Source organism: Nipponia nippon, unplaced genomic scaffold (genome assembly GCF_047370975.1).
Source record: "Nipponia nippon isolate SJK-2023a ecotype South Korea unplaced genomic scaffold, ASM4737097v1 scaffold_9, whole genome shotgun sequence".
NCBI lineage: Eukaryota > Metazoa > Chordata > Aves > Pelecaniformes > Threskiornithidae > Nipponia > Nipponia nippon.
Window position 1 is genome coordinate 37,651,604 of NW_028262413.1, and position 27,222 is coordinate 37,678,825.

General features: G+C 37.6%; 1 pseudogene; it reads right to left on the bottom strand.

Moving 5' to 3' along the window:
* Nucleotides 1-3,133: 3,133 nt before the first annotated feature.
* LOC104017264 (NAD(P) transhydrogenase, mitochondrial-like) lies at nt 3,134-27,222 on the bottom strand (annotated as a pseudogene).

The window sequence follows — 27,222 nt, forward strand, 5'->3', positions numbered from 1 at the left end:
GCATTCCATTTGGAATTCACTATTTTATTGCAAATAAAGCCTCTGACCCTTTTAAAAATAATTTCTTTAATCTTCAGGGGAAGAGTATATAAACATCTTGGCTAATAACAAATTTCTAGGGCTTTGAGTGTTTTCTGTTGGATTTTTTAATGTGTCTATACAAAAACAACAGCACTTAACATTACTCTCTACAGCAGCCTGCTTTGCTGGGGGAGGCACTTTGGCAGTTCTCTTCCTTTTTTTCCACATCCCTCTCCTTTCAGAGGCCCCTCATCATGATGACCCATCCATTTGGCTAAGGGCTACATGCAGCTGCATCCGAAAGAAGCCAACTTTATTCTTGGGTCAGCTGGAGAAGCTGGCGTGATTACAACTGTAGGTATGTACAGTGCTTCTAATGCCTGTAACTTAGGGGAGAGAAGACCTAGGCCTCACCTCAGGTTTCAGCGGAGGTGCAAAACAGATCAGCCAGCTACATAGCAAGTGCTTAATAGCTTCAGGCAATCCAGTGCCTAAAATATTTTATTTAAGGATTTTCTCCTACATATTTGGAACTATAGTCTTTTGTTCACATGCATTCATAAAATACTATAACTTTTTGCGATTTGTTATAATGAAAGAAGAATGATTAACTGGCACATTTCAACTCAGTGGCTATGCTGTCCTGTAGATGAGACGTATGAAAACTGAATGTTTCCCGATCTCCGTTAATATTTTCCATGTATAGTTATCCTACAGAAATGAAACTCTCCTTGAATATCATGACACAAACTTTTTTGTTATTGTTGCAAATTGAAAATGAATGTTGGCCAAAGCTTGCCATTCTTTGAGAAGTCTCAGACTGAACAGCTGATTACCCTGCATAAATCTTGGCAGTGATTTTTTATTTTATGAGAATTAACACAAAGAGGGAGGCCCAATGAAGTAACTTCAGTAACTTCATCTCATATTTCTTCGCTATAAACCAGTACCATTCAAAGGTTAAAAAAAAAAAAATCCATTTAAGGTTTGTGCCCAAATTCTTTGTATTTCCACTATGTCCAGCTCTACGCTGAAGGCCTTCATTATTTTGTAAGATGAGAAAAACTCCCAGAGTTCACAAATGTAAAGTGAGGCATTGTTCATTAAGGTCTAACCATAAAGAACAGGTCTGACTTCCATCGTAGCTGGAATACATATCAACAGTAAAACCTCAGAATTCCAGGATATGACAAATAGCATAAACCTGATGAAATTAAGATTAGCGTAGTCTTAGATCTAGGGCCTCGATGAACCCTTTTACCCTATGCTGTATCATTACAAAAGGATGCGGACTATAGTACTACCAAGATGTATGTGTATTATCAAGTGTGATACTTCTAGTTAACCAACATTTTTCATTAGAACTATAACATTTAATTCACTACATCAGGAAGCATTCAGCTTTCACTAATGTCACCTACATCCAGGACACTGTATTAAATGGGTTTACTGGTGACAAGCAGGCACCAAGTCCCAAAAATGTTATACTTTTTGAATACATCTGAACAAAAGGTTTCACTGCAAACATAGGAAAGAAGAAATACAGCCTTGTAGTTTGTGACCAAACATTTGTTATAACTCCCTTCTTAGTTTATACTGTATTTTTAATATTTCTAATGCAGATTTTCAAGTCTCTTGCATATTTGTACATCACTAAAATAACAGTTAATACTTAGCACTAGTCTGTAACAGACAAGAAAGCAAAACCTGTGCCCTGAAACACTTAAAAATCAAGGATAAAAGTTAGCAAAGACAGAAGAGTAGACTTGTCAAGGTGAAGCTAGGCAACGCTTTAATAGTGTGCACTCAGGGAGTCTGCAAGTAAATGAGTCAGCAGGCTTAGGCTTTCAAAACAGATTTCAAGATAAAGAAAAATGGTACTCTGTTGGAAAGCTTGGGACACTCCAGCTTCTGAGGAAGCTTAGCATATACATAGGAACAGAGATGATTAGGGATGAAGTTGACTAATGATTGTAGAGGTCTGTATTTACATGCAAAGCCCAGGGAAGAATGACTGCTAAAATCAGATGAGACACAGGTGGCATATAAGGAGAGAAGAGGTATTTAACAATTTTAATATTTGAATAACAAGCATGAATTGGATAGATTTAAAGGAAGTGGAAACAAGAGTCTGACATGATTAAAGTGACAGTGAACGGTGAAATATGCAGAATGTAATGCAAGACCCCAGGTAGCTTGAAAAGCCTATTATTGAGTAATTGAACAAACATCTGAACTCTCACCTGGGGTAACAGCAGAATTAGGCTCCTTTATCATTTCAAATAGTTTGGTCTAATCCAGCTTCAGTGCAAGTTCCAACAATTTCCATAGGTTTCCTTCCTGCTGTAGATGCTGTGCCATATCCACCCAAAACTGACATTTGGCAAAGATCTGATCACGGCCTAAACGTGAACACATGAAATGAGTATACTGGTCAAAACAACAGTTCCAAGTCCATTAAAAGAATCCCAAAATAAATAGTTCATTTGCTGTAAATTCCCATGTAGTTTGTTTGGGAAGGCAGACTGCATTATTCTTCAGCTCATTAAAGTTAACTTTAACAAGCTGTGAAGCTGATACAGCAATGGTTCAACAGTTCAGTATTGCATTGTTGATTTGTTGTTTTGTTTTGGTTTTGGTTTTTTTTTTGAAAGCTTCAGCATCCCACTTGGCATAAAAATCACACATTTCAAACAGATTTTCAGATACGCCTTTGAGAAAAACTTGTTTTTCAGCCATTTTTAAACATTTTTCTTCTCCCTAAACTACCTTAACATTTTTCCCTAGCAAAACAAAGATGTTCTTTGTTTAAATAATATCTCCCCTCTTGCTTGTTATGAAACAGCACATTTCCCATTTCCTCAAAGTCAGTTGCTGGGTGAGATCCCTCAGTAAAGGCCATTCAGCGTTTTATAAAATATTAACTTACATTGTTGGTTTTACGAGTAAATCACATTGCTGTTATTACTTTTCCTAGTTGTTTTTAAAGTTCAGTTGCCAGATTTAGCACACTAGGAACTGTTTCCATACTGAATAGCTAGAACTCAGGCAAAGCTATGCAAGTTCTCTTATGGTATAAGACCACCACTCTGACCTGAAGGAATCAACTCTCTCAAGGCCAGTAGTTTAATCCCCCTGCCGACGTGTGAGTGCCAGTCGATGCCCAGTCCATCATGCCTGTAACCAACAGGAAATAAATTTTTAGTATGTTTACACCGTTCAGTGAAGTGCCACATGGAAGTGCTTGAACTATGGGTAAAGGAGCTACTAAAAAGCGAGGTAAAAATGAGGAAGGGCTCTCCTAGCATATATACACTGTTTGAGTTGGCTGGATATCTCTATACAGCTCTGCATCATGCAACCCAGACATATTCTGATTTCTTTGCTGTCCTTGGCATTTAAGGAGTTCATTTGCCAAATCCTAATTCTAGGAAACCCACCAGACATCTATCCAATTGCTGTAACTTTTCATTATTTACTACCATTATAAGCAAAATTCTGTCAGGGAGCCAGTGCAGTCATCCAATCTCCTGCAACATCTTATTTCTAAAAGTTACCAAAGTAGACGGCCTAGTCTTATTTCACACAGAAAAGGGGACAAACTAGTGGTATTTCCTTACCACACACACAACGCATGACAGGATAGCTCCATCCAGAGCAAACAATCAAGGCACCCACAATTGTCAAGACTGTTGTCAAAAAGAAATCCTTCTGCATACAAGGCTCAGCCAGAGTAACTGTTTGGTATTTTAGTAACAGGCATATCTGCTCCACCTACAGCTGTCAGTGTCAGTCCCTGCAATTTAGTAAATACCACATAAGGGAAAGAAAAATTAAATTCATAGTTCAAGAAATTATATAATTCCTAAAATATTAAATAAGTGAAACAAAAGCAAATAAAAGTTCATTCAAGCACCCAGTTAGCAGAAGATTGTTACCTACGATCATTATTGGGATTGGTCGTGTAAGCAGATATGCCTTTAGAATTTTTGCTGAAAGATTATACAGGCATAATAGGAGCTGAAATCATTTGTTGTTTGTAGAACAAGACCCTTACTCTCTTATTTCTTTCCAAAACTGGTCCATAGTTACAGCAATGGCTAGGATTACATATACATCTGACTAGATAAACATCCACAGCTTATTCTACAGCACTGCTGCTGGCTAAAAAAGTTTTGGATCTCTGCACTGTGGTTTGTGGGATCCTGCAGGGTCTTGCAGACTTGTTATGCAATTTCTATAGGGCTAGATAAACATTCTGCAGAGCACTTTGTTGATTCCTCATAATTTATGCCAAATTTTTCAGCTAACATACAAGACTGCATTGTGGCTAGCAACCAGCAAGTGCTGGATGTGCGTGCAAAAACCTTACATTTATTTGCAATGAAGAGGTTCAAGAATTGCTCTCTTGATACTATTACCGTAATTGAAGAGAGTCCCGTAACACCAAGAATGCACACTAATCTAGGGGTGTAGCTAGGGTCCAATATAAAAAGTTATCATACTAGCCATGGATGCTGTCAGCAAGCCAGCATTCAACTAGTGGTACCCAAGTAGAAATGGTGCCGAGTCCAGCAAATCTGGAAGCAAGCATGTTGCTCTAACACTGCATTGACTTCCGCGCTAAAATATTCTTAATGCTAAAGCACTAGAAATTAAGACAGGCTACAGATACAGAATAAAAATACCAAGGCACTGGTCTCCTTGGAAATTAGTTTAGCTGGAAGAAAGGTCCACCTATTGCAGATACAAGACAAAAACTTTAGAATTTTTTTGGAAGGAATTCTCAGAAATGGAAGTGCTCCAGCTCCTGTCGTACTCCATGACTCCTTCTATTTCAGCCTTGTTAATTATGGGAAAACAAAAGCAGTTTGATATATGATTGCTTTGTAGTAGCAAATAGGACACTAATTATTCAGAACACAAAGCTTCAATAGCTGTATATCATTGCAGTAGGAAATAATTGATACATAGGGACCTAAAAGATCTCTTACTAAAATTCCTTTAGCCACTAGTTGTTCACATCAGAATCTTAGGAGTAATGCTTTATGGAATCTAAGTCAGACTCCTAATTAAACATTCTCTAGCAAATCCAGCAAAAGAAATCCTTGAGACCAACATCAACATCTCTCCTAATGAACAGACAAGCCAAAGCCACTAACCTCCTCCTCATGTTCCAGTCCTATTGAATTTGTTAAGCTAAGTTGTATAAGGGTACTTCCCTCCCCTCACAAAAGAGCTAAGAGCAGTAGCCCCCAGCTCCTCCTAGGATTCAACTGTATTTTGAGGAAAAAAAAAAAAGGGGGGGGAGGGGGCCTCTAGTGAACTTCATCCTAAATTTCATATGACAGACTAAAGTAAAGAATACCCAGCATTTTTCCATAAGCCACTAAAGAAGCACTGAAAGCTACACCCCAATATAGTGCCCAGATATGCCATAATTTTGAGAACCTTGGCAGAAGGGTGAACATCAAGGTGTGGATATTCCACCATGTACTCGGCAATACATGTAAGAGCTGCTGCTACCAAACCAACCAGACTGTGAAATGCAGCTACAAGCTGAGGAAAGTCAGAGATTTCAATTCTTTCTGCAATGGTAAGACCTGCAAAATTAAATTATTTAGATCCAAAATAAAATATTACACTGTGTTTCATACTCAAAGCATAAACAGACCGTTGAGCAAGAAAGGACTGTTTACTTTTTAATGTTTTCCTTTTCGTACAATGAAATAGAAATATAATAGTTATAGGAAATTTTAACCTAATTTAAGTTTTTTCCAAAAATACATTGCTAGAACATTTTGGGATGACAGCTTGTAAGAAACAGAGCCAGAACAGCTCTTTTGAAGCCACTGTTTCTTATGTATGGGAGAGAGTAATGTGAATGCACCCGCCAGACTTTCCAAACACATTTTGCCTACAGAGAATCAAGACAGGCCAAATGCCTCTGGGTGCATTAGAAGACTACCACAATCTAAGTGACAAACTGGCAAAGAAGTAGTACCTTCCCCTCTTCTCTCTTACCAAGTTTCAACCTCAACCTTTGAGAATTTCTATTGGCCTCCATAGTATCAGATACAAAATCCTCCTTAGAGAATCAGCATTAAAACTAAATTTTTCAAATATTTCTTTTCCCACAAATTAATAAATTCTAATTCCAATCAACTGAGGCAGTTGCTAGATTCATAACAAGAAAATTGTTTCAGTTCAGAAAATAAATGGAAAGTTCCAAAAACTGTCTAATGATTTCAGTGCTTTTTGAAACATCAATTGTTTTCATTTCAGAACAACATTCGACTTTGACAAAACTTAAGCTTTGTATTAGCAATTAAGATCTTTCATCCCAACTTATACTCCCCCCCCCTTAGTTAAGAGTGCCACCTTTAGGAATTCATATACTTTCATAATATATTTTCCTATCCTCTCAAAGAATAGTAAATTAATTAATAACACTTAACAAGGATGCTGTGAATTGAGCACATATAGTGTGTAGAAGTGTATATACCCATTGTGCCACCCAGATCCATGGCTACAGATATCTGCACAAGCACTTCTTGTGAAGATTTCTGTGCTCCTACTGCTGCTTGCTCCTAAATCTCTGACACCTCAATCATACCAAGGGCATTCCCAAATCCAGAAGTGTTCTGACTAGACAACCCTGCCAGCACTCCTGCACAGCACACAACTGAGCCGAAATACATTATCTGAAATACAAAAAAAAAAATGAACATGTAGCATCGCTGTACTTCAAGCTTTACTCTTTGTAAAGGAATATAAAGGCATTGGAAGGCTTTTAAAATCTCCAGGAGGACTGAGAACCAATAGTTTATCTTTAAAGATGAGAAAGATTTCTTCTGTTTATTAATGTAAATGAATATCCATTTCTGATTATAAGACTTCTGCATATTCCTCCCTTCACATTTCCTGGTTTCTGTATTTCTTTATGACACCAACCTACCAAGCATCCATGAAACTCATTAGCATCCCAGCAACTCAGTTCCAAGATCCATTGACATATATTTGAGTACATGTTTTCAATTATCATCAACACTGACGTATTGTTTCCTAATATTAGTCTACAATGCCTCAATTACTGCCTTATTCTTTATTGTTTTCAGGCTTATTTCTTAATGCTCTGTCCCAAAAGAAAAATACTTATCGCATTAGTTCAAGCTGAAAGACATTACACCTTTGTTAGATTTGCCCTGCACTAGACAAATTTAGAACTGTTTTAGCCATTATAGTCTTTATAGGTAAAAGTAGTGTATTTTATCAAGCTAAATATAAAGGTCTGATTCTCTCATTTTTATTTTAGATGTTTTGATATAAAAAATGCTCTGAAATTCCTAATGACCTGATTTACTAAACATCTAGTCTGCCTTCTGATATTTAAAGAGGACATGGTGACTTCATTTTAAATAATAAATTGTCTTTTAACCTGCATCACTGAATGAGTTGAAAGTATGACCCAAAATAATACAGTCAATAAAATCCATGATACTCAAATCATAACAAACACATATAGCCATTCGACAACATTCTTAGAACATTTGGAAAGGCCAAGGACCATGTGTTGGCTGGTATCTTCAAGAAATATTTATTGGCTTTTCAGAAGTCTATGTCCAAAGCGTTAAGTCTAACAGAAGGGAAACTGTCATATGAGGGTATTAACAATGCTGAGATGGAGCGAATTTATAGATACTGTATCCTGAGATTTGGCGTTAAACAAAATAGCTGTATGACTGCATTGATATGGCTTGCACTATGATCTGTGGAAAAGATGCAACATAACAAGCTTCCCAGAACACATCTCAAATATTCAAGTACTCATGTGTAAGACAACTAGAAAAAAATATTGGCTTCAGTGATTTTACACCTATCTTTAAGAAGCAACAATGCAGCATATAATTTTTATCCAGTATTTATCTAATTATTAACCTCATCCTCACAATGAATCAGGTCAAAATCTAAGTGTAAGAATTATAGTCTCCTTTATTTGTATGCAGAATGTAAACTGAAAATATCTGCTACTGCTTCCAGTTCAGTCTGATCCCTCTCAGTCTTTCAGGCGTTTATTACGTGTAAGATTTTATTGATCCATTCCTTCCACGTATTGTAGCACAGAGGGAAATGTTTTACTTTATTCTTTTAATACACATATGAGTTATTCTAGTCTGGTAACACAACATCATTTCAAAGAATGGGGTTCCAATGTAAAACTAACTGTGAAACAACCGTTTGGAAAATAAGCTTTGTTACTATGTATATTGACTGCCATGCGACCTTCTCATAAGTTCCAGGACATCCATCAGATTTCTCTCCAGTGATGGTATTGTTTTTTAAAAAACAACAACAACACCAACACCAACCACCAAAAAAACCAGCAACAAAACACCTTTAAAGAATTAATGAAATCTGATACCTCATTTATTCCAGATTTAGTGCTGAACACTTTTCTAGGGTGTAGGAAGCCTTAAGGGCAGGTAAGAGAACCAGTTCAGGTCTGATTACTATTAGATTGTTCTCTTCCCAAAATGCTTCCTTTCTCTGTCTTTAGTAAAGATAACTGCCAATTAGATTCTACCTCTAATAAGAAATAGCTTAGTTTTAATAAGTTTTGAACAACATATGCATCTGAAGGTGGATTAAAAAATAGCAAATAAAAGTAAATATGGTATCTCTCCTGATGTACTTACACTCTAAACTAGATACAAATTGGTACTCCTGCAAATGAATTAAGTTCTTTGATGAATGTGTTGCTGCTTTGTAACGGAATATTATGGAACTGGAAATGCAAAGCTGTTTTCTCTTGAATGAAACATAGACCAGTCAAAGCAATATGCTCAAATAAGGACAGTAGAAAACAAAAAGGCTATAAAATTGTTTCCCTGGCCCTAGGGATAACAGATTCCATGATCTAATGAAGAGGGATGGCAAATATTTGCCCATATAAGTGAATAGTTTTCCTGGAGGGCCTGATTCTGCACATACCCCTCATTCCTCGCTGCTTGTAGCATTGATATTTCAGGCAGAATCAGGCTCTTTGCTTTCTCCTATGACTAGCTTTGCTAGCCAAGACCACCCTCCTAGTTTTGAATTACTTAACTTTGAACAGAAGAAAATTTAACATTGAGTAACCTGTTCAATGTTATGTCTGATGGCATAGAGAGGCACCATATCCTCCTATAAACACTGCTTTAGGGAGAAGACAGAGATAATCATATTCTGGAGTAGGTCATTTGAACATATCCAGCATTCTGTGTAATTAAGCAACCACCTGTTCAGAAATATAAATTTTACCTGTAATAGTTAGCAAGTAAAAACTCCCATGAGTACACTTTCTTTCTCTGCGCATCCCTTAATGTTAAAACTGGTGTAACTGTCATTTTGTATCCTGCAGCTTATTTCAGTTGCAAATTCAGCTCCCATATGGTGTTGGACTTTACTGTGTTTTCCTTTTAGTAGGAGCATTTTCAATTTTATTAACTATTTGTGCTCTTTTTAAATGAATTCTTTTTTCTCTCTCTCTCGGAGTCAGGCCTTCCTGATCCATCTTATTTCCTAAAATTCTAGCATGGCTATAGTACTATATATGGTATGTTTGCTTAGTTTTTTCATTTTCTACTTAGGAGGGACTTTGTATTGACTGTTTATGCTATTTTTTGAAATTAAGTTTATCAAATTCTACCTTTGTTTTTCCTTGAGAGTTACAGAACTTCATTCTACATTATGTTATCTTATTTGTCTGCTTTTCCCTGTCTTGAGTTTTAAAAACTACCCTATAATCTTTTTAATAACTGCCAATAGCCTTTCATCTTCCATTAGATAGAACCCATCCTTCTGTTGTAAGCGCTACCCATTCCATAGGTTTCCCAGTTCCTAAAAAAAAATCTAAACACATCTTTCTTTCCTATTAATGCAGACTTTGTCTCTATATGTGGTTTTGGTGAGCATTTTAGAAAAATGCTAGCATGAAGGTTCTTGTCTTTAATCACTGAAGAAATTGAATTGTGTTTCTAGTGTCTCTTTTCCACCTTTATCACACCACTGGTTGACCACAGATTACTACTCAGAACTCAGAATCTGGCTAGATAGCTTATGAGATCTGCTACATCTGCACCCACAGGCAAATTACTATGAGGTTCTAATTAGCATGACAATCCCACTGATTGAAACATCTGCTAAACAAATGCCCCAGCACAAGGTCCTGCACCTGGGTCGGTGCAACCCCTGGTATCAATACAGGCTGGGGGATGAAGGGATTGGGAGCAGCCCTGCAGAGAAGGGCTTGGAGGTACGGGTGGATGAAAAACGGGACATGAGCTGGCAGTGTGCACTCGCAGCCCAGAAAGCCAACCATATCCTGGGCTGCATCAAGAGACACGTGGCCAGCAGGTCAAGCGAGGTGATTCTGCCCCTCTGCTCTGCTTTGGTGAGACCCCACCTGGAGCACTGCGTCCAGCTCTGGGGCCCTCAGCGCAGGAGACACATGGACCTGTTGGAGCGGGTCCAGAGGAGGGCCACAAAAATGATCAGAGGGATGGAACACCTCTGCTATGAAGAAAGGCTGAGAGAGTTGGGGTTGTTCAGCCTGGAGAAGAGAAGGCTGCAGGGAGACAGTATTGCGTCCTTTCAGTACTTAAACGGGGCTTATACAAAAGATGGGGACAGACTTTTTAGTAGGGCCTGTAGTGATAGGACAAGGGGTAATGGTTTTAAACTAAAAGAGGATAGATTCAGACTAGATATAAGGAAGAAATTTTTTTATGATGAGGGTGGTAAAACACTGGAATAGGTTGTCCAGAGAGGTGGTAGATGCCCCATCCCTGGAAGCACTCAAGATCAGGCTGGACTGGGCTCTTAGCAACCTGATCTGGTTGAAGATATCCCTGCTTACTGCAGGGGGGGGTCGGACTAGATGGCCTTTAAAGGTCCCTTCCAACCCAAACCATTCTGTGATTTAAGAGAAGTTTCCAGCAGGAAATCCTGTGTGTGGAGGGGTAGTCTCAGTGCGAGTGTGATCAAACTAAAATATGAAAGTATGTTTTGATTGTGGCTATTTACAATGAGCCCTTTGAATCAATTAGCTTTATCCCTCTCCATTGTGCATGTCTGTGCAAACATTTTTGTTACAGGTTTCCTTCTGGACATTCAGTTGCTGACACAGATATTTTGTAATCTCGTTTTGCACACCTGAGTACTCAATCACATGGACCAAAAGTCCATAACTTTTTCACCTCTTTCACAAAACTGGTGAGCATTGAGAGATTTCAGGGGCTGTCATAGGGGTTTAATACTTAAAAAAAAAAAAAACAGGTTATTGATTTTGACATCCCATTAGTAACATAGAAACCTAACATCAGACATAATGAACATCAGAGATAGGTATGCTATATGGAAAAAAATTAGCCAGTTATCCTGGAAAATGCTTTTTCAGAGCAAAGGTCTTGAATAGTGACAACTGACTTCTACTACCAAAACAATTAGACTACTCACACAAAACTTACATAAACAGTTGTATTAAAAGAGTAGGTTCTTCTGTCTAAAGTTCTATAAAAAATTAAATTGGAATTAAAATGCTTCTGAAGCCAAACTGAGGTCCACTTGCATTCAGCTTTGCTTAGAACAGAATCCAATTTTTAAATACTTTTTCCATCATAAAGGGAAATTTAAAGCTGAAAACATCAGGAAAAGTCTGCTCTGCAAAATGCTCTACTCCAAGAAATTGACAGTTGACTCCGTAAGGATGCTGCTCAGATTGAAAATTCGCACATGCAGCTTTGTACTTCTACATCATGGCAAATGCATGTAGCATCTCAATTAGGCAAAGTAACCTAACTACCAGTGTATCAATGATCTTTGAAAATTTAACCTAACAATTTCATCAACGGAAGAAACATTCTGCTTTTTGGACAAGACCTTGCAGAAAGAAGTTGGTCCTACGCAGATGAAAAAGCAAGGATATAGACACACATACCTGAGGTGACATCAAAGTTTTCTCATCGCATCTTCTCACTATTCCCATTAAGTCTGTTAAACATTTTCTGCTCTGGTCATCTTATCACAGAAATATGTATATTTACTATAGAGACAATGGGTATAAACATAAAGCCAATGCTTATATTGGCATGCCTATATTTACAAGCAATGATCATTATACAATCCTTTGGTTGCCAGTAAAATTTCTGTGCATGAATATGCATCATGGATCTAAGTAAAGATGAAAACGGTATTGTTTAGTGCCTGGAGTAAAAGTTTTGAGGCAGGAACTCATAAATTCTAATCTCATTTGTAATTCACTTTGGGTAAGTCATTAACCTTGCTTTGACTTTGTGTAGGCCCCTCCTAGTGAAATTGAACTCAAATCTGACATAATGAAGCATACAAGAGAAGAAAGCAACAGACAGTACACTTAGCAATAATAAATACAATTTCTGGTATGAGAGGCAAATGGAGGCCAGGTGACTCCCTGGGTGGTGTCATAACCACTATTCCAAGCAAGAACAAATCTGGCCACCATTTGAGTAAAAGAAGATTAGGAGAAACAAGCGTCAGTTCCAAAATACCTGCCAAATCTATAAAGAAAAAACTATGCACTCAGAAGAATAAAAAAGCACTTTTCTTTATTAATCATAAAATAAAAACAGGCATAGAACCCAAACCCTACTTCTACTGCAGTTGTGTCACTGACACCCATGGCAGCAGAATGCATTTCCTGCATATTTTTACATGCATGAATTGTATACATTGGTTTTGCTAGAAAGCTAATTTTGGAATAATAGAATCTTTGTCAACCTGAGGATGAAGTGGGGACCCCAGGATCCAGCAGATGCATGTGGGACTGCCAAACTAAATTTCTTAAACAACAAATATTCCACTTGGGCAAATATGGAGAAATAGTTTACAAAAAAACCCAAAATTAAATGTCATAAATTCCCCAGTGACTTCTCACAACCTTTACTGCTTTAGTAGGAATACAGACCACAGTGTAGCATCTGAACATTGTTAAAAGATGCAGACCACACAAAGAGTTCAACAATACTTCCATGGGAGAAAATATTATTGCTCCCAGTACTAGTCTCTTTGACCATATGTGTTGGTGGTTTAAGGAAATGTTTTTCCCTCTTTAGGAAAAGACTAAATCATTTCATTAATCCAAGATAATAAGATTTTTTTTTTTACTTGGAGACATATTTTGTCATCACTTGCACAATGTTTTGTTAAATATACCTAAGTAGGGTCTGAGCAAGTCAATGTACAGTACGAATTTCTCCAATCCATTCAAAGCCCAATGTAGAAAGATATCACAGTCTCACTATCGGACATCACAGGAGTTTATTTTTCAGTTGGATTATCATTTTAGGAAGTTTTTATTAAAAACTTTAAAAGTTGTATACAAATTGCCCAACATTAATGAAAGAAAAGAGATCTTCAAACAAGGATGATACTTTGGACAAAACATTTTAAGTCAGTGACCCTGGGAGGAGGCAGTAAGAAAGGTCTTTCAGATGCTGTACAAAGCTTGGTTATAGAATGGTTCACTAAGTGAAACAGACTTCCTTCTCTTTTTTCTTCCTTTAAAATCAACTTTCTGTACCACCAAAAATTGCTTTCCTTGAACTAATAGATATTTCTACTGTTACTCATTTACCTTGAACAGGAGCTTTGAAGGTAGTGAACCATCGAAAAGGTGCGCTATATGTATCCTTTTCTGTTATCATTTGCATTATTCTTTTTTTCATTCTCTCATTATTTTTAAAGGCAGTTAATGCAAAGAGCATAACAATCTTGTTTATGAGGAAAATATTATTCAACATAATCAAAACCTTGCTATATGATTCATTTTCCATTTCATACATATATTTCAACACAGATAATGACATCTGGAGTTATGCAGTATATACAGGCCCTGATCCAAAAGCTTTTGAGAACAGTCTATGTTAATTTTAATTGGCCCTGGATTGGGTCCCTAACCTATACCGTATTGGCTCTATTTCATACATAATTAATATCAGAAGAAGTTTCTTGGTAACAGAAGGTATACAGTGATTCACCAAGGATCCTGAAAAGTTAAATTTTTAGCCTTTTATTCAATTGGAAAGCAACTTATGTTAGCAACCCTGACTTACCACTGCCTGCTGCTTTTCAATATTAATCCACACTACCTTTCAAGAGCTCATTTTATTTTTACATAATTATTCCTAGCATGGCTCATCATTTAAATGCAAAATGGCAACAAGAAATATAGATAAATTAATTCCCTTGTACCTTTTATATAAATTCCAGCTGTGGTCATCATTTTCCTAGATTATAAGAGTATGGCTCTTCCTGTTTTGTGCTTTTTTTTTTTTTAAATACAAAGGGGTGCTGTTCTTGGGAAAGGTTACTGAAATAACACTTTACACTTTCCTGTTGCAGAACAAAACAATCATTATGATGGATTCCTACTGTATCTTGCCTTTCATTATATCATGGAGTGACCCTTCAGGCAAAGTCCTGTCATGGTTACTTATTTGTCCTGAAATTAGTGGGATTACTCACATGAGTAAATAGAACAGGATTTGGCTTTTACCTTCTACAGATTATGATAACCCTTGGTCTGTAAAATAGCACCAATCGTTGAATTCAGTCAGTTGTAAAAACTGTCTTTGTGTTCTTACTGCACCAAATTTGGCCTGATGTATTTCAGATGTAATACACATGACACTGGAAGGGAAAAAAAAGAAGCAAAAAACTCAAAAAAACACACACACAAAAAGCCCAGAAAACAGACATTAAACAAGAAAACCTACCTAAATCCTAGACTACATTCCTTAAAAGCTGAACATGAATATGCTTCTCTTTACAAACACTTTCTTAGCCAAACAGTAATTCCAGTCTGCCAATATTTAAATGTTTAGCATGACTGTACTTTGGTTTAATGCTACCTGCAGGCAAATATGGATTCCTATCAATCTTCAACTCACTGTGACTACAGAAATTAAGCCTTCCTCTTTACTATATCCAAAATAAACTTAACTGAAAAAGAATCAGTCTATCTCAAGAAACATCTTGCATACAGAAAATTGCATCCAATATAGAAGTAATACCAGTTTTCACAGATCTTAAGGCTGCCTCCTGATTTAACTGTATATCTAGTTCCATTTCTCCTCCCAGAGTAAGAGGCCAAAGGATGTAGGAATGTATGAGGGCTACTGCTATTACAACAGAGACTACGCAGGATATAGCCTAATGATGTCATATCAGGGTTGAAATACATGTCATATTCTGAGGCTAAACCCCTGCTTAGTTCAATAGAAAACCACTGTATCTTTATAAGCAACAATGCTCTACCTCTCCTGACCTTGGCACAAAGATGTAGTAAGTGTTATCAAACCATTTGGCCTTTGAAGTACTTGCACTACTTGAAGTCCTTTTCAGTATCACACACAGCTCACCTATTCCTACTTGTCAGCACCTTTGTTCAATACATACTGATTTGAGTCCATAAACTATCTTGCACTTGAAGTCATATTGCTTAAGGCACAGTTCAGTAGCTCAGGAGATGGGCCAATTCTCAGTAACAAATTCTTTAAAAACATGTTTTTTAAAGTACAACAGTAATTTTACAGTATCAAAATTTATAAATCTTTTTGCCCTGTATTTTAGGGCTTGAAACACGCAAGAAATTCCCTTCACCATGTTATCATGTAGACATTGAATGATAATGTTTTCTTGGAATGACTAAACTCACTAACAAAATCACTGCTTTCATACAACATATTTTATATATTTTTATCAAAAATGTTTAAGTGGTGTTGAAACTCACCTTTCATTACCAAAATTCTTCTAATGACATGATCAATAGCCGCATAATCTAAATCGTCCTTTTGTTCAAAGTGAAAATATTCTTTCTCAGGAGAAACAGCTTTAATAATTTCAAGATGTTATTGGAATAAAGGCTACTGGCTTGAGTAGCCATTCTGCTTGGCAAGTCCTTGTAACCAGTGTTCACCACACCCTGATGAGAAAGAAAAATAAATAGTTGTCAAAGCTTTCTTGTATTGGAAACTTTTCACATGTTCTCTGCAGATCCGATGCCTGTTTTATACATGCTAGTAAATCAAATTTGCATATTACTGCAGACATGAGTTACTAAAGCTTTCTTTTACAAGTTAAGGATTCTGTTTAAAACTAATAGCTTACTCTGATGCATGACCAAAGAAAGTCAGCAATTTTGTCAGGAAGCCAGAGACTAAATGAGCCGGGAGGCCAGTCAGGGAACTGGTTACAAAACCATATGGTGCTTATTTTTGAGAGTAAGAAATCAACTACTTCTTCAAATTCGAAAACACCTCATGATTGTCTGATAAGAATCACATTGCACAATGTGTTTCACAGATTAATTGCACTCTAGTCAGTCCCAAGGAAGAAGATAGAGATGCCTTCAAAACTTAAATTCTTTGCAAGTACATCTGGATTAAGATCATGTTTCTTTAACATCCCTTCATATTATTATGAATGCAGAACATTCAAAAAACCACAAAAGAATTCTAATGCCATGCTCAGAAAACAACTTATATTGAATTCTGATCTTGAACACTGTACCCTAAATTATTGTTTCTTTCTTTCATTGCATCATTCCAGGATAGCCATCTGGACATTGCAGTTGCCAGTTCATCCCATATGCAGCCACACGTTTGTTTGCTTCAATACGCATCCTGGAGTAAGTCATGACATGATAGTCAACTATGGCAGCCACAGAAGTAGTCAATACAAGGTAAAATTGAAATACTTTTAGCTGGACCATTCACCTAGCTTTCCAGAACAGGCCAATGCATGCATCTACTACCTGGAGGACAGTGAAGGCTGCAAGTATTCTGCTATTGCTTTATAGTCCACTTCCCAAGTTGGTTCCTGATGAAAGACTTTTCCTCCTCAGGTAAATTCCCACATACTGAAATTATAGCATTTTTAATTGCTTCAAATAATCCGTCTTCACAAAGGAAAACAAATGATACAGAAAGAGGGGAAAAATTCATAGAATCATAGAATTGTTAAGGTTGGAAAAGACCCTTAAGATCATCGAGTCCAACCGTTAACCTAACACTGCCAAGTCCACCACTAAACCATGTCCCTAAGCACCACGTCTGCCCTTCTTTTAAATACCTCCAGGAATGGAGACTCAACCACTTCCCTAGGCAGCCTTTTCCAGTGCCTGACCACCCTTTCGGTGAAGAACTTTTTCCTAATATCCAACCTAAACTTCCCCTGGTGCAGCTTGAAACCATTTCCTCTTGTCCTATCACTTGTTACTTGGGAGAAGAGACCGACCCCCACCTCGCTACAGCCTCCTTTCAGGTAGTTGTAGAGAGTGATAACGTCTTCCCTGAGCCTCCTCCTCTCCAAACTAAACAACCCCAGCTCCCTCAGCCCCTCCTCGTAAGACTTGTGCTCTAATTAGCATTATAGTTATTACTGAAGAGAGTAAGGTAGAGAACAGTAGGTGCATAGATGATTTTTCTCATGCACAAGAGTATTTGAAGTGTTTTCATGCTACAGGACTCTCACAACTTGAGTAAGTTTTTCACTATGTAAGCTGGGCTTTTAAATTAATAGATTGAACAAACCTTTGAGCCCCACAGCATACATGCATGCCTCCTATGTGCCTAAAGCCCACCACTACACCAACACAAACATAGCACAACATGGGACATGCAGTCTAGGTAGCACACGTGTGGAGAAGAGGCAATCAATATCCAAACTGTGTGATGTTAGATCAGCTCAGGCACATACAACTGGACCCATAACAAAATACTTGGAAATGGTTCAATAATAGGAGTATTTAAATTTGCAAGATCTACATAAAATCTAAATATTTAAATTCAAATTTTCAAGATAAAATTAGAAGAAATATTTCTTCCTCCTCAGAGAAAAGGACAGAACTGGACTTTTCCCATTAAGAGAAGATGATAGCAAATTTCTTCTCAGCTCTGCTAAATGTAGAGTTGGGAATTATGCAAACTTGGCTATCTTTAATCAGGCCTCAATATTACAAATTTAAAATAGTTTTGACAACCAATTTAGCACAAAGCTGGAAAGGAAAAAAAAAAACCAAAAACCACACAAGAGACAAAGCTAGGCCCTCCTAGAACATCAGCGTAGGCCAGCAAGTCTATGAACACTTGATATCATCAGTTTTATGATCTTTGTCATTCTTCAAGTTTTAACTGCTAGAACCAGATCATTACAGAAAGATAATCTTCCATTCAAAAAGAAAAACATCCTTGTAACTAAAGAAATAAGTTGGAAATGGGACCCCTGAAGAGATAATGAAAGAAAAAGTTTAAGATTGATTACATCTTCACACATTTTGAAGACCGTCTCCCATCTTCTTAGGTATATCACCACTTTGGACTGCACTGTTCCGAAAAAAAAAAAAAATGGTAAAACTTAAACTGTTTAGACAATACTCTAACATATGGTCACACTCAAAGAGTTGTGGTCAACAGTGTGATGTCCAAGTGGAGACCTGTGACAAGTGGCGTTCCTCATGGGTTGGTATTGGGACCAGCGCTGTTTAACGTCTTTGTCAGCGACATGGACAGTGGGATTGAGTGCACCCTCAGCAAGTTTGCTGATGACACCAAGCTGTGTGGCAAGGTCAACACGCTGGAGGGAAGGGATGCCATCTAGAGGGACGTTGACAGGCTGGAGAGGTGGGCCCATGCAAACCTCATGAAGTTCAACAAAGCTAAGTGTCCTACACACAGGTCGGGGCAATCCCAAGCACAAATACAGGCTGGGTGGAGAATGGATTGAGAGCAGCCCTGAGAACTTCGGGGTGTTGGTTGATGGAGAAACTCAACATGACCCAGCAATGTGCGCTTGCAGCCCAGAAAGCCAACCGTATCCTGGGCTGCATCAAAAGAAGCATGACCAGCAGGTCGAGGGAGGTGATTCTCCCCCTCTACTCTGCTCTGTGACGCCCCACCTGAAGTACTGTGTTCAGCTCTGGGGCCCCCAACATAAGAAAGACATGGACCTGTTGGAGCAAGTCTAGAGGAGGGCCACAAAGATGATCAGTGGGCTGGAGCATCTCTCCTGTGAGGACAGGCTGAGAGAGTTGGAGTTGTTCAGCCTGGAGAAGAGTAGGCTCCAGGGAGACCTTATAGCAGCCTTCCAGTACCTGAAGGGGGCCTACAAGAAAGCTGGAGATGGACTTTTTACAAGGGAGCATAGTGATAGTACAAGGGGTAATGGTTCTAAACTGAAAGAGGGAAGATGTAGATTAGATATGAGGAAGAAGTTCTTTACCATGAGGGTGGTGAGGCACTGGAACAGGTTGCCCAGAGAAGTTGTGGATGCCCCCTCCCTGGAAGTTTTCAAGGCCAGGTTGGATGGGGCTTTGAGCAACCTGGTCTAGTGGCAGGTGTCTCTGCCCATGGCAGAGGGGTTGGAACCAGATGATCTTTAAGGTCCCTTCCCAACCCAAACCATTCTACAATTCTATGTGTTCTGGCAGCAGACAAATAATTGCACCTTTATATCATTTTACCATTATATACTACATGACTTTTCTTTTCCAGATCACACCTGAACTTAGTCTTCATCTAAAAATAGTAATCCTCTGAATGGCAATCTGTTAAAATCTACCATTCATATTGTAAAATAGTGACACAGAATACTTTTATAATATTGAAATTAAACAAATATCTAAATTGATTTTTTCTCTCTTTCTATATTTGGAATTGGACACTCAAAATACTTGTTAATAAAGCTCTAGGAATGATTTTAAGGGCATTTATGGATATCATTGTTAAAAATCATGTTACCACACTTATAAAAGTCACTACGCATAAAACATTCAAAGATGGATTGGTGTCTGGATAGTATTCCAATTTGCGGTTTCATTACTTATGAAAGACTCTGCTTTATTACCCCACAACACATTGGTAAGAATTCCATGACAGACTTGCAGTGGCTTCAAGGAAAGACAGTCTTTATTACTATAACATCTATTACTTTTTCATTTGTTAGAGCAACACTGACATTATTTCTATTTTCTCCACACATCAATTATTTCTAAATGCTGATGTATAATCTACACACCTTACAAATGTAAAGTTCTGCAGGATGAGTGATTTCTACTTTACCTCCAGGCTCAGCTCCATAATTGCTGATCATTCTTTCATTGACTCCATCATATTCTTAGTGATTAGAATTGTAGCTTTCTTCCCCAATTTCATGTTTAAGAAAGCAAACCAACAAGTTTAATAATTCTTACTAGAAATAAAGAGGGTAAATGGGGAGGTATGTAATACACGTGAGTGCTTTCAGAAGTAAATATAAAATATTAATTCACATTGAGTCTGAATTGAAAATGACTAGGAAATCATTAGCAAAGAGAAGGAAATACCGTAAACCACTGAATAAAAATGAAATAAAACCTAATCCTGAAGCCTTTACTCATTAATAGTTTTTACTACATATCTAGATAGAAGCATATTTCACTAAGCATGTTATACTAATAAGGCCATATGTTTAGGCTCTGCAATAGTTATGAGTAGTAGCTTACCTGGAATAAGAGCTGTACTAATATCAATATCCACTTCACTCTGTTTGGCAAATAATATCAGGTTTGTTTCAATATATTCTTAGGACATTTCTTTTGCATAGCCTCTAACACCCTTTCCTTTTTCAGCAGTTATCTCCTTCTAGAGATTCTGCTCCAAGGAATTTAAGCTGTTCCAGTGCTGGAGGCCCAAGCAAAAATAATGGAGATGGCAGATACAGGATTATATTTTTTTCTATTTTTATAAAAACAATCATTGCTTTGTTAACAGAGGCAAGACAGCAGTAGTCAACAGACTCTCTCACCATAACTAGATGTTAAAAGAAAAGGGACAAGAGTCAGCTTTTAATAAGCACTAGGCAAATCAGGCTGTGCTAACTTATTTATCAGCTTTACCTCAGCAGCTTCTGAACTTTATTTCAAACAAAAATTAAAAAAAAAAAAACAACTCATCACTAAAATTAGTTTCATACATGCGAAAATACTTACCTGGGTGTTTATTTTCCTAAAGAAAAACTGAAGTTACTTTGTCCAAACTAAAAAAAGGCTGGTTTTGCTAAGTAGTCACTGCTCAAAGAGTCTGTGCCTAACACATGTTTAAGCACACGATTTAATAACTTCATTAGAAAAAACCTACCTGCCTTCTTAAGTAATGAGAGTTGCTGTTCTCTTGGATAAACCACTTACAGTAAGTTCCGCAGCAGTTAAATGGCACATTTTCTCTGTTGTGGGTTAAAGTATATTTAATCTATATGGGTTACTAAGTGGTTTTGTATTGCTTTCATTTTTTGCTGTAGATATTGAGGCAGTTAGTCCATAATAATTCTATTACATTCATTACTGACCTATGTTTAGAATTGCAGTACTGCTCATCACTGCTACAATACCAAGGTGCCAACTCAGTCTCATACATGCAGAGGAACAGCTGTTCTTGTGCAGGTTCCCATTTCATTTTGCTGGTGGCCAGGTGAACAGTCCCGGACTTCAATATAGAATCAGAGCCCAATCACTTCTACAGAACTGTCTGAATAAAATGGAAAAAAGGCATTTCCTGACTACAAGTAAACAGATTCCCAAAGGATGTGAGAGGAACCGCAGAAGTTCAGTTGCTTGGGACACAAACTTGACTATGCAAATAAAAAGGGACTGTAATTAATGGATTACACTGGCAGAGGAATGGACTGAATGACATAACAGGGTTTTCTATCCAAAATTATTATTATTGGTTTTTCAGTTTTTGAAAATTTGAATATGAAGCAATTTGACTGGCAGGAGTACAGGATCTATAGCAGAACATCAGCTAAAAACCTGGGGAGGAATAACATCATGTACCAATACAGGCTTGGGACTAATGACTGGAAAGCAGCTTTGTAGAAAAAGACCTGGAGTCTTTGTGCACACCATGTTGACCATGAACCAGCAATGTGCCCTTGTCGCAAAGAAAGCCACCAGCATCCTGGCCATAAATTGCAGTGTTAACGCATGAGCACACAATTAAGTTATCCTTGAACACCAAATTGTTACATGCACAAGTGCCTAATCAGTTCACGTGTGAGTGCTGCAGTGGGCATAGATTGCAATGTTTGGTGGCAGGGGCTGCAGAGGTGACCTGAGCAGGAGGCAGCCATGAACTGTCCTGTGCCATCCAGTTCCAGCTGGCTCTGAAACCCATGTAAACACCCTCTCACACACCAAAAGCTGCAAGAGCAGCACATGGCACCCCTGCTTACACATGTGAGTAGTATCTGCTAGGGTAGGAGATGTGAAGATATATGTAAAGACACATGGAGTGCTAAGGAGACAGACACCTGGTGAGACACTCTTGGAAGCAAGCATTCCATACCAAAAGTAATTCCAAACCTGAGGGGTCACGTCCCAGGAATGACCCATGCTGGGGTAGGGGCAGCCGTGAGGGGTGGGTCAGAAACAGTTGCACACAACCCCACACAAAGGAATTGGGGTGGACTGAGTGTAACAAGCAGGGAAAATGAGGAAAATTGAGACTAGGAAGAGGGAAGGAAGATGATGATGCTTGGCTTAAGTTGGGCCTAGGAAGCAGGGAAGAAGCATATTTGTTGTTTTTTTTTTTTTTTTAAATTATGTTCTCTTTTTCTGAATACTCAAAGCAGTAATTTGAAGTTTGTGTTAATTAGCAATAAATTAAGTAAAAATTCTGCAAGTTAAGACTCTTTTTTTTTTTCTCTGTGACACAGAGAAACCTGGCAGATTGTTTTTTGAAGAACATCCTTCAGCACAAAGGAAAGTGGAACTTCAACCAGAACATTTTATAAAGTGTTAAGCAGCATTCTAGATTCTAAGCCATATTTTCTTATCTACCTGGCATCAAATCCCCTGACAGTAACTCCCATTGCTTTGGCAGCTCCTGCTGCAGCCAGCCCAGCAACACCACCACCAATTATCAGCATCTAGAGAGATCAAAAAGATAGTAAAGTGCATTCTATGTTTGCTTATTCCGTCACATGCTGTGTCTGCAGTATGCCTTATCTTCAAAAGCACTTGAACTTTAAAGAGCATCAGAGGCTAAAACCTACAAGTACTTCAGGGAAGAAGAAAAAAATGTTTTCTCGACAATACAACATAGTTAAACAGCTGGTTTAGGCTATAAGAGCAGGTGGTCATCTGTACAGAAGGTGCCATATGTAGAAAATAAGATAGAAATAAGTTCAAAAAACATTAAGTTAAACAAAACATGACTAGGGCCACTTTTTCCATTCTGCAGGACATATACCTTAACTCAAACTTTGATAACAAAGGATGCTAACCCTATTTGTCCAGCTATGCAAATGTTTTCCTTTACTATAGCTCTTCTCAGATATGAATTCTGACAGGTATGCTGAAATGGGTATTTGAAGGCAGAGCTGAGTCTCGGAATGAGAAAATAGGCTGTTCTAAGATCGTTAGAAAAAAACAGCGAGTGTCCTTCTGAGGTATGACATGATTTAAGGTACTTTTACACTTAAAGTAATTGCAGTTGATTGAGCATTTGCCAAAAATAAATGAAAAACCCAAGGCAGAACTAAAACATATGTAATACATTCACCTACAAACTTCAATTGCCCTTAGCTGTACTGCATTAAGGCAGGTGAGAACAGACAGGAGGAGTCCTTGATGTTAGTGTCCTGCCAAGCAGAAGCAGACCTAGTACAACATCCTTTCTGGGACCATCCTGTGAACAATCCTATCCTGACTCCCTGGAGAAATCTTAAAAGGTTCTGATCAAGAAAATTCTGCATTCAGAAATGTTCAAATGCAGTTAAATCAACTTTTACAGGGTGGCTTAAATGTCTTAAGCCAGTACCATCCAGCAAACCCAAACAAAATCACAAGAAATCAAACACTATCAGTTATCTCTTAGAAGGGTCATGTGGGAGAGCTGAACTGCCTTGTTACACCAGTAGTCTAGCTTTCCAGTGCAAAATTTTACTCTGTAAATATCAGTGGTAGCAACTGTACCTTCACAGGGGAATCTTGTCCTGCTGCCATTATCTGACCAGTAAAATCCCTGCCAAAAGGATTAGATGCCAGCGCTACCGATTCATACCTGTAACATGTAAACAGATAACATTGTACATAGATAGTGACACCCTCAGATGAGAAAACATTCAAGTATTCACACCAAAACTGCACCATGCAATATTACACTCCCTAGAGTCCAGATGTCAGTATATAAATTACAGAAGCGGAGCCGAAACCTCAAGACATATTAATTAGATAATTAATAGAAGCCTTATAACAACAATAGCATAACTGACATCCTAAAGCAATAAATTTTGAAATAATATATTGAAATGTCATTCCAATTTATACCAGTGGCTTGAAAATTAAATGTTTGATGGAGGACAAATGCTGGGAAAAGAATGCGTACCAGAGGTGGTGACTCACAGCGTAAAGTGCTTCTTGCAACTGCAATATTTGAATTCTTTATTTTTAATTCTGTGGATCAGCTGACATGCCTATACTTGACTGTCATCCCGCTTGCACAGAACGTGGACAGTACACAGGGCTGCTCATAGCTATTCTAGGAATTTACAGCACAGATTCCCTGCTAAAGTAACAAGTTGATTATACAAACTTTGAACTGGAAAATAGGGCAAGCCTTTCAGTTACCTTCAAAAGGAAGTATGTTTAAACCATAAGCTGCATTCATAGCTATGTGCTGCTTAAGCATTCCTGTACAATTTATCTCTCCCAATAAGCTATTGCCCAAAAGTCTTTTCAGTTTATTGTTCTTTGTTCAGAGAACAGGAGGTGGCCCAGAAAATATTCACTAAAATGCTGTCCTGTGTCAACATTTTGTAGCTATAGGGACCACACTAGAATAAAGAATATATCTTTGTTACAGCAGGCTTTTTTGTTAGCAACATTAATACTTCTACTTGGGGAGTTTTTCGTGGATGAGTGATTTGGGTTTTGGGGTTTTGTTTTTGTTTGTTTGGTTTTGGGGTTTGTTTTTTGTTTTTTTACTTATTGGGAAATTAAGGAAAGAATCACCCATTTCTTCAAAAGTGCTGCAGGTAGGTCACAATTTGAAAGGGGGTTGCTGTTGTTTTGGGCTTGTTTTGTTAAAGAAAGATTTTTCAGGCCAGTTAACTATGGGTTTCTTAGTGCTTTATAGTATTTGGCCAAAAGGCCAAGCAACTTCAAGATTTTGCTTAGAAAAAATGAACACTTGGAAAACTTTTTCCATCATTATCACTTTCTCACTTACAACCTTTTGCTCTGTCTTTCAAAGTTTAAAATAAAACTAAGCTGGGCATGGAGTAAAATCCTCCTTATCCTAAAAGGGTAACAGATATAAAACCAGTTTAACATCAGTGATCTAAGTGTTGAAGCAGGGTGCATCCAGTGCAACTCTCCTGATTCCTTGGATACAGATAGAGAAGTTGCTCCGTTGTCAGTACTGCAGGTTAAGATAGGCAGTTACTTTGGGAAGTCCTATACAACTCCACAATATTAGTATTTTGTAGCTAATGGTGAGTGATAATTTTTCCTACTGGAGTTAATGGAAAAATTTCTATTGGCTTCACTGAAGTGAAATTTCACCCAGTGGAAGGAAATGAGAGACTGGCAAAAATGAGAATTGCTAATACCTAAGTTGAGCCAGGGCAAGATAGTCATTGTATACACATGCTTTCTGTATTACTCAAAAAAACTGTTTTTTTCTGTGGGTATGATCTGCTTCATTATCATAGCCACACAATCCTGAGGTTATAATTTATTTATTTATTTTGGTCTACAGGCAAATAAAAGGATAAAGGTTAAAAACAAATATTTCAAGAAGCATTGGTATAAAAAAATAATCAACATTTAGGGCCCTGTGTTAGAACATTGGAGGGAAATCAGAGAGTTTGACACGAGGTTAATTAGATTTAAATAGCTTCAGAGAGAAAGAGAATGTGCAACAGGAAAATACCATTCATCTTTGTAGCCAGATTGCTTAAGTTTACCAGCACTGTCATCAAGACCTTTCAGAGTCTAGTTTCATGATTTTGTTTATGGTTCTGTGAAGAGAAGCAATATTGACTGCTGACATTATCATGGCTTGTAATTTTTTCCCCCTTAACTTCACTGTGGCTGACTACATGAAAAGTGATTTGTTTAGCTTCATCTCCTTCTGCAACAAAAGAGAAAAATACCCCTTTTATTAAGATAAGATGCAACTGAAGGGGCCAGTCTAAGCCATGAGGTCCAGTCTCCTTCAATTGCAAACACCACACATAATCCCCATCATAAACATAATTTGGCTTTGGAAATAGGTAAGTAGGAAATGTTTCCTATTAAAGACAATTTGAAGCATGAGGTCATAGTCACAATTTCCTTACAGAGATACAAATGAAGGAGCAAATCTACTGAACCAAACTGTTATGCTGTGGAGGAAGGCCTTTCTTCATATCTGATCCAATTCAAACCTTACTGAAGTCATATAAAAAAAACTGCACCAAATTGGAAAGAAAAGCAGACCATTTATTTTTTTTTTTCCCCACAGATACAGGACAAGGTCTTGTTTTGTGTCCCTAGAGATGTGGGAAGGCTATAGATATATATATTAGATATAGATATATTCATCACAAGAAATCCTGTCATTTAGGTTATTGTTTGCATAGAAATGCATCAGACATCTATTAGATCTCTAGAAGTTTTATTTTGTTCTTCAGCCCAGATGTGATACAGTTAAAGGATTTTTCTAGCTCTCCAATACTGTTACTCCTGATGGCACTGAACTAACATCACTTTCCTCTGGGGAAAAAAAAATTGCTAATCCCCACTTGCTGTCAAGCTAACTCCCAGCTTATCTTCATCAACACACCTTACTGCTCACCAACTTATCTCACCTTGCTTTTTTCATTCTCAAATACAAACAGAAAATGAAAAAATAATTTCTGGCTTGTATACTATGCTTCAGTTTAGTCTGACTACAAAAGTCTGGTTTGAAAACACCAGGGAATGAAAATGCCACATCAAAGCTCTCCAGATACCAAGATATATGAGTTTTTAGTTCTCTTTTCCTTCTTTAGTAATCATTACTGAATCCTATTCTGTGGATTCTTTGCTATTGAGAGAGTAACAGGGCCATAAGCTTACCCTTTTCCTGTGCTATGATGTTTGCTAATGGATAGTTTATTCAT